Source organism: Ornithorhynchus anatinus, chromosome 13, assembly GCF_004115215.2.
Source record: "Ornithorhynchus anatinus isolate Pmale09 chromosome 13, mOrnAna1.pri.v4, whole genome shotgun sequence".
Taxonomy (NCBI): domain Eukaryota; kingdom Metazoa; phylum Chordata; class Mammalia; order Monotremata; family Ornithorhynchidae; genus Ornithorhynchus; species Ornithorhynchus anatinus.
In genome coordinates this window covers 8,428,630-8,434,629 of record NC_041740.1, presented here as the reverse complement: position 1 = coordinate 8,434,629, position 6,000 = coordinate 8,428,630, and the positions used below count along the sequence as shown (strand labels likewise).

Genomic DNA, 6,000 nt, shown 5'->3' with positions numbered 1-6,000 from the left:
ATGATTGATTTCAGGTGTGATTACTTGATTGCTTTCAGATGTGATTATAGTTGATTGACTTCAGCTGTGATTTGAGTACCTGATTAATTTCAGGTGTGACTGATTTCAGGTGTGATTAATTTGTTGACTGGCTTCAGCTGTGATTGATTTATTTCAGCTAGCTAAATAGCTTGAGTCTATTTAAAAATGATGGAGGTGGCTGCTGGGCCACTGGTTTTGGCACAACATCCTGAAGTGGGGGGGGTTCTAATCTCCTTTACAGAACAAGATTCTTTTTAAGATTCACAACACCCCTGGCAGTGGCAGCGAGAAGGGGCAGAGCGGAGAGGGGGACTTGTTCATAAATACTGTTGTGCCTGTGTAGAAGTCAGGGCTATTTAAAGTAAGAAATCTAATTCTCCCTCTTTAGCAGCAATGATTCCTGAGGCATTCGGTGGACTTCACTTTCCCCATCTGTAAAATGTAGATCTGATGCCTCTTCTCCCTCCTACCTTGTGCTGATCCCAGCATTCTGTAAACCTTTGAAAAAACACCACGCAATAAAGTGCTCAATAAAGACCACTGATTGACTCGGAAAACTTTTATTCCATCTCTTATATAAGGATATGAATAGATCAAATCCTTGGATGCAGAGTGGTGCAAAGTAATAGCTTCATACTAATCTAAAAAGTTGGGAGGTGGGAATTAGGGGAAAAGAAAATCAGGGTGCTTAAACATACCCTAGGGTCTGCAATCGACAGCTCCGATTTTTGATCGTCTTCTCTCACCACTGAAGTTGTCAAACTGAAGACCTATAGCAAAACAGATGAGGAAATTCTTCTTTATTCTTTTCTCATGCTTAAAACGGTTAAGTGATCTGCCCAGGTTATGTAGCCAATGAGAAGCAGAATAGGATTTAATTAACGTAACTGGACTTCTGTCACCAATTGCACTTTCTGCTTCCAAGTGCGGCTAAGCAGACATGGGCAACTGGAATCTTAACTTTGGAAACTGAAAAGAGACAGTGACTCCCCTTCTCTCTCCCCCCGACCCCCATCTCCACCCTGGCTCCAATCTGAGCACAGAATGTCAACAGAATTCCGGGGCGTCTGCCTGAGAATTAGCAGAGCAGTAAATGAAGAGCCACCAGATAAAGAGGCTGCCATTTCTCTTGGCAGAGGGGATGGGATGCCAGGGCCTTCTGCTTTCCTTAGAGCAGCTTTCAGCAGAGTCAACTAACGTTTATCATTTCCACCCTCTTGGAAATGCTTTTCCCGATTGGACTGGCTGCAGGCAAGTTCTCAAGATACAGGTCACTAGGAGTTGCCAGCTGCGAAAATGGTTGTGCTCTACATAATCTGGAATCAGCTACTGTAACTGTACTGAGAAGAGAGTGATTTAGAAAGTTTTTAAAATTAACTGGAGATAGCTGAGAGGGATGTCATACCTACATATTTCATTAGCACCACCCTATTCCTGTCATTTCCAGAATAGATACTAGGGAAATGAGAAAGCTGGATTCTGGGGAAAAAGTATCACCTGCATATCAAGCCCCAGAGCCCATTTGATATGGACAAAAGGCAGATCTGTACTGTCCTTGGAGAGTTTCCATTCGAGTGGAAGGAGAAAGGGCCTGGGAGTCTGAGGATGTGGGTTCTAATCTCAGCTCCGCTGCTAATCTGTGTGACTTGGGGCAAGCCCTTCAACTTCTCTGTGCCTCAGATACCACATCTGTAAAATGAGAATTAAATCCTCTTCCCTCTGACTTAGACTGTGAGCTCACAGGGGACAGGGACTGAATCCAACCAATTATCTCTTATCTAGAACAGTTCCTGGCACATAGTAAGCACTTAACAGGTACCATTAAAAAAACATAAAAAACCCACCTGTGCTTTGGCATCGGCACTTTGATTTTAGTGTTTTATTGGGAGTCAGGTAAAGCACTAAGCTTCCTTCCATCAGGAGACATGGAGAGATTAAGCATTCCTTGTCAGTACTCCCCAACAAAGACCTCATGCTATAATAGGCCCTGGAATCACTGCTAACCCAAGAGCAAGCTGATGAACCTTTACAGACATTTCAATGAAGGCCAATGACCCAGATAATCTTCCAAAGGTAAAACCACTCTCTTTCAAGGAAAACAGATAACGTTGAAAGAAAGGTTGCCATCAAATGAAGAGGTTATTTTCCACACAGCATGAGTATACATGAACAATATTCCAGTGTGGGACAATCCTTATGCTTTAAACCTAAAGACGTGGTAAAACAAAGCTGAATCAATCGCTGAGGACAGACCTGCAAAGCATACTGCCTTCAAGAAGGGAGTGGCTCCCTTTGAACAAAAGCTTTGTGACACAAGGACGGAAAAGGGAAAACAACGACAGAAGCTACAAACAGAAGCTACAAACTCAAAAGACGCAACCTTTTTAATGTGCTCAGTGTGACAGGAACTTCGGATTTCACATCGGTCTTGTCGGCCACACGTACGCTCCTGGGTGAATCTCACCATCAGTGGTATCTTCTTTGAATATGAAGAACGACCTGTATAGACATAAATTGGTTCAACTTCTTAACGACTGTCAGGATCATTATTATCCCCTGGTAATCGGCTATCCAAGTCTGTAGTGTTTAAAGGGAACTTTAGAAACTTTTTCCTCATTTGAGGCCTTGCTAAAGTAGCCCTGGGAAGGAATATTGTTTCTAGATTGCATCAAATGCAAAAATCTCTATGTCTTCTCCAGGCTGACAGGGCTTCAAGCGATGTTTCCAAATACTGTAGGAATGGTTTGCCAAGTCTTTTTTAGCAAGATCAGTCTTTATTTTTTCCATAGGGAAGCTAGTGTTCAGAAGTTTTAGTAGGTGTATAGGAGGGAAGAGGTTAGGAATGACAAAAATGTAGAAAGAAAGCAGGAGATGACCAGGCCAATATTGGGCCTGAAAACACCAGGCTTAGTGAGCTGGTGCCAGCAACCAACTGCTTAAGTAGGTGGAGAACCACAGGTCAGGAGCCACGAGGCCTTCAGTGTTTAAAAAAAAAAAAAGGAAAAGAAAAGTATTTTGGGTGCCCAAACTTTACCAATGAAATGCCGAATGCACTGTATGTTTCAGAACTCTCTCTCACAGCAAACAAAGCGTGGGCCTGGGTAACACAACCGCAGACTGCCAAGACTGAAGCCCGATGATCCTTCGGCGGCTGTCCAGGACTTCACTCCCGCGTCTGAAGGGGTGCATCTGAAAAGATACACAGATGAACAAACTGAAGCCTGCAAAAATGCTTCCTCACCAAAGTGAGCAAATTTAGGCAACAGTGAGAGATGTGCTTAGCCCAATCAATAGTTCAGACCCCATTTCTACTCACCTGACAGGAACCAAAGCTGCTGTGGGTTAAACTCATCCCTCAAGGTTCAAGTGGAAGGTTAAAAAAAAGCCCACGCTAGCCAGCACAAAACACACAGATGGAGGCTTTGCTTCTTGGCTGCTTCTCTCTTTCCCCCACTCCTTAACCCAGGCTAATGTTCTTAGATTTTCAGCTTCATCAACCGAGCAGGGGCATGCTCATTCTCAGGGTGGGACGGCATACCTGGAGGTTTAGATTCTCAAACTGGAAGGCAGTGAGGACTCCCCTTGTATAACCCCAGCCTCTTCAGTCACTTCCCGAAGAATTCCTTTATAAGAAGTTACCCTTAGTTCAGAAAAATGGTTTCTGACAAAGTGGCTAGAGGCCTTGGATACAAATAACTCAAAATCCCACAATGAACATGAAGCTGGGGCTGGCAGCAGACTACCTAATTAACCTCTCTTCAAACTCGACACTTTCAAAAAGCCAGTGGTTTTTTAAATACATTTATTAACCAATGTTAACACATTAAATGACTCTATATATTGCTAGTCAGAGCAGCTTACAAAATGCCAGAATGCATCATAGAACTGGACAGCCACAATGAATAATTACAATGTGCAGAGTGGCTAAGCTCAACACCTTAATATAGCTTTATGATTTGCAGAAAATTAATTTTTAATAATGATTCCTAAAACAATCAATTGTAATTTTACCTAAAACTTATACAAAACCAGGCCACAATCTCTTATTTTTTTTTGTTGTTTTCTTTTTTTTTTTTAAACACACAGTTTTCACGCTGTAGTAACTTGGAAATGTGCAACCGTGTCAACAGAGACAAAAAAGCCAAAGTAACACGAATCTTACTTTCATGCAGCTATCAGTTAAATATTACATACTCTGGAATGATTTTACACCAAAAATATTTCCACAATAACTTGCTTTCATAGGGGTGGATCGAAGTTCTAGAAATTTAAAAAAAATCAAACAGGGCTTATATTCCTCGGTTGCGATCTACTTCACTGGCATCACAACCCAGTGGCAACACACACCGATTACCCAGGCACCTTTATCCTTACAAGTGTTGCTGTGTAACTCCTGCTGCATTGGTTTCCCTGGGGCTACTGGGACGCTCCAAAAAATAGTGTGGATTAGTTGGCAGGAGTTTATTTGGTTGTGTCACCACTGTGTATGCAAAAAAGAACAGGATTTAATGATATTTCACAGAAGACTTTGTGACATTTTCATCTTTAGAGTGACCCTGACCAAACCCAGAGAAAACTTTTTAAAAGGCTTTTCTCCCGATTCTTTCACTTCCGTGGGTGTGATTGCTTTTAATAAATATCAATGATCTAAATAAATATTTACAAATTATTCCTCTTCTCAAAAAATAGCTAGATGGAAAATGGGAACTTGACTTGGTCTAAGATCAATCAGCCTTGGGAAGAAAAAAAAAAACAAACAAAAAACTTGAGAGACATTTTGAAAGAAAAATTTACATTTTACATCTATTAAAAAAAAAGGTTTCTGACCATTGATGCAATTTATATATCTATATATAAAAAAATCATTAATTAATCAACTATCGATCCATTCCTATTGGTAATGCTTCTTAATCCAGACATTCCGCAAAATACAGACTTTTTACAAATCACGGCATCTTTAATACAAGAAATCAACATGCATTATTCTTCATTCTGTGTACAGGGGTGGAGCTCATCAATACGCAATGACCCATTACTACAAACATAACGGCTTCTGTGAAACGTAAGTGCTTTCTTTTCCTTTCAGTATTAAGTTGCAATGGAATAGGTGACACCAGATAATAATAGGCAGTCAGATGACATCTGGGGAGGGAAGGGAAGCGTTACACGAAATTTCATATGCCTCATCGATCATTTCATGTATGGTGGACAAAGGTAGTTTTTGGCTTTTCTCTCTTTTTTTTTTGTTTACAAGCACTCGTGTTAGGACAAAGATGAAATGTGCAAACTTTAAAATTTTAAATATTCATTTTCTCTAAGATCCAGCTCAGTAAAAGATTACCCCAGTTCCCTGCAATTTTAAACTACAAGATCAAAGCTAATAATTTGTTATAAAAGTTATATATTGAAAAGAAATAATGAAAAACACAATTGGGAAATATTTAAGAAAAAATATGCAGGACTAGGACCTGCTGTGTCAACCCTGTTCCCTAAATTCAATCTCATACCCACTGGTACAACCAATAGATAATGCCTTTAAACAGTAAATCAAGCTGAACAAAACCAGCGCTTTCAACAAGGGTTTAAGAAATAGAGATGTTACTTCAAGGTAGTACTGTTTTCCCCTTTCTGAAACCAGTTTTGACGCGTAGTTGTTCTTGTACATTTCAGATCTACCTTTCAATCCTGTTTCCTCTGTGTAAACTCGCTCGTATACCTTTGTGTTATTTGAAAGATGAATCTAAAGGTTTAAAATCTCTGGTAAAACCTAAGAAATGTTTTAAAAATTTGCTGAAATGCAACAAATCCTCAATCAATTTTTTTTTTTATATTTTAAATAACCGATTACCCTCTCACTTGAATGTTACCTTTTTCACCTCACGGCACATCCGGAGGGATCGTTTAAAACAGAATGATTAACAGTACTGGTGCAAAATTTCATCCAAAAAGTGATGTTTAAAAGGCTGGGTGCAAAATGGG

At 40.1% G+C, this 6,000-nt stretch overlaps 1 long non-coding RNA gene across 1 annotated transcript; it reads right to left on the bottom strand.

Moving 5' to 3' along the window:
• Positions 1–562: 562 nt before the first annotated feature.
• LOC120638781 lies at positions 563–5,582 on the bottom strand. The gene is made up of 3 exons (XR_005660723.1): positions 3,056–5,582; positions 2,402–2,520; positions 563–791 (listed from the first exon to the last, which is right to left on the bottom strand). It is a non-coding gene; the product is annotated as an uncharacterized LOC120638781 (long non-coding RNA).
• Positions 5,583–6,000: the final 418 nt, after the last annotated feature.